This window comes from Alligator sinensis, unplaced genomic scaffold (genome assembly GCF_000455745.1).
Source record: "Alligator sinensis unplaced genomic scaffold, ASM45574v1 scaffold926_1, whole genome shotgun sequence".
Lineage (NCBI taxonomy): Eukaryota > Metazoa > Chordata > Crocodylia > Alligatoridae > Alligator > Alligator sinensis.
In genome coordinates this window covers 211913-214609 of record NW_005842679.1, presented here as the reverse complement: position 1 = coordinate 214609, position 2697 = coordinate 211913, and the positions used below count along the sequence as shown (strand labels likewise).

General features: G+C 41.3%; 1 long non-coding RNA gene across 2 annotated transcripts in view; it reads right to left on the bottom strand.

Moving 5' to 3' along the window:
- Positions 1-402: 402 nt before the first annotated feature.
- The window catches only part of LOC112551954, a 5751-nt gene continuing 3456 nt past the window's right edge, over positions 403-2697 (bottom strand). For both annotated transcript variants that reach the window (XR_003096304.1, XR_003096302.1), the window contains one exon: positions 403-2320. This is a non-coding gene — a long non-coding RNA (uncharacterized LOC112551954). The remainder of the gene's footprint in view (positions 2321-2697) is intronic.

Genomic DNA, 2697 nt, shown 5'->3' with positions numbered 1-2697 from the left:
GTTGTTCCAGCTGGCGAGGCCCAAGCCAGTTAATCCATCCGCAAATCAAGCCGGCGGGAAAAGGGTACGTCTGGGATTGCGCTCGGCGATGGGAAGAAAGATGGATAGGTGATCAGTCTATCGATCAGCTAGCCGCAAGTCAGATCTCTTTAGAGGCACTCTGCAGTGTGCTCAAAGTTCTTCGACTTGGGCGGAAGTCGTGTGAATTCTTAAACGGCTAGCAGGCCAATTACTAGCCGCCACGTGTGAATAATTTAGAACTGGCCAATAGCGGGACACAAATTTGCATTCGAATAGCGGGAACTCTTTGTACTGTGCATTTCTGTGCTGCAAGGAAGAAATTCATCCTGCAAATTGGCGGGAAGTCTCTTGCACCGAGGTTCTTCTGTGCAGCAAAAACCTTCGCTGTGCAAGAGGCTCTCGTGGCAAGAAAATTCCATCGTGCCGAGGCACCAAAATCACTGGGTTGTGACACTTACCTCCTTGCAGAGGGGCCAGGCAGTGGGGGCAGAGCAGCAGCCAGGAAGGGACAAGCCTAAATCTGAATTTATCTTTCACACCTGCTTATCTCCTCACACTTCGCGCCACCCTTCAAAAGATCTTGTGACATCCCAAGGCACCCTGACACTGTGGTTGAGAATATTTGAACTAAGGCCCAGAGTGTAAAAATAGCTTAAGGCTCTGCCTTTCCATCCATAATCTTGTTCTGACTATTCTGACTTGATCAGAGGACTTAGTTCTAAGTAGTTAATGCAGTATCTACCCAAAGAAAATAAAATGCTGGTAATATTACCAGGGAGCCTCATGCCATGCCATGCCAGTATTTATTTGATATATAGAATCAATTATTGGCAGCAACAATTTTTAATTTCATAACAACACATTCCAAAGAATCAGACTGAGAGAGGGATAATTCAGCACAACAATAAGAAATGACAGAAGGCAACAGTGGGTACGTCTACACAAGACACTTTATTGCACAGTAAAGTGCTGTGCACATCTACATGTGTGCATTTATTGCATAGTAAATTAAACTAATGCATGGTTTCCTAGTATCAAGAAATACAGGTACTAGATTAACTGTGCAGTCCTGCCCATCCCGTGCCGATCAGTGAGCCCCGATTTGCATGGGGCTGGCAGGGAGCTGCCCCAGAAGTGGGACAGTACACCCCCCCCCCCGAGATCAGGCCTGACCCCTGTGCCCCCTGCCAGCCTGCGTCTGGCACCTGGGGGAGCCTGGAGCTCCCCCTGGCTGCTGCAGGGGGCAGAGCAGGACTGGAGCAGCCCTTCATTGAATTGCTTCCATGGGAGCACATGTAGACACATTCCTGGCCATGTGTTAATGTGCCTTAAGGTACTGCAGTGCACAGTAACCTTAATGTGCATTAATTGAATGTGTAGACACACCATGTTCTCTTGAAAACCAGCTTCTCTAAAAATATATTTCTGACATGAGTCCTACTCTTGGGTCTTTATTTCCTATTTCAGGACTAAGTAAGCAGGACTTTTGGAGGTAGGTTTTGTTTGTTTCCTTTGATGTTATTTCAAATTTTAAAATATCATTGAGCATCTAAACCAGTGATCCTCAACCATGGTGCAGTGATACCCTGGGGTGCTAGGAAATCCTTTTAAGGGTGCCAAGAGATTATTAGGTGTGCAAACATCTACATGATTCACAAAATAAACCTAATGATTCAAATAGGAATCCATAGTATCAAGAACATTCTGACCTGCTGTGGTCTGAGTTCTTTGCAACAGAAGAATTGCTCTATTATACTTCTATTATAGTCAAGAAATGTGTGAAAGATAAGAGCTGGCATTTTCTGAAGAGTGCCTTTAGTTTAAAAAAGGTTGAAAATTATACTGATGTAGGTAATTTGTGGCTAACTTGTAAACCCAAGGGAATTTTTTGGTCTGTGATTTCATAATTCAAGGATTGTGTCATTTTCTACGTATTTGTTATACATGTCCACATACCTTATATTGTTCAAATAAAGAATCTTAAAAAATAAGTTTCCTTTTTGACAAAAATAATTGACTATACAATTTCATTTTCTTGCTTATTGGCAGTAAATCTAGTCAAATTATAGGTTGCAACTAATGTTAGTCATAGTTTTCATCCTTTTTGTTTGGTAAATAGTTAAAGAAGTGAACCTGGTTACTAAAAACTCTAGTAATCTACATATTCTGGTTTCTAAAGAATTCATAGAATAATTGGGGAAAACATTTCCATTCATGGGTTACATGAAGACTATTCACATTTGCATTCAGCTGGTCACCTTAGTATAGCATCGTTTCTGTTCCCTGGCTGTATGGGAACCTGTTTAAACATAAGAATGACAAGTGGGGACTACAGACAACATATTTACAAGATACATTTTGCAGAAAATCATCATTCATGTTCAAGTTCATAATCTAAACAAAAGTAAAATATTCTCATAAATTCCCCTCATTAAGAAAAGCCATGAATGCACTCCGAAGTAGCAGTGAAGCAAAAGTTTTGCATTTATTCAGAAAAACATTTCCTATACTGTTCAACCAGTTCTAATAATTAGCCTGAGCAATAGCCAAATTAAATCAATAAGAGACAGCCTCTCTTCAGCTTCAGTGAGCTTTGGATCAAGTCCATTGTCAGTTTCCCCTTCTGACTTGCATGCACTAACACAAAAAACAATACAGTGTTTGATGGCAAACACT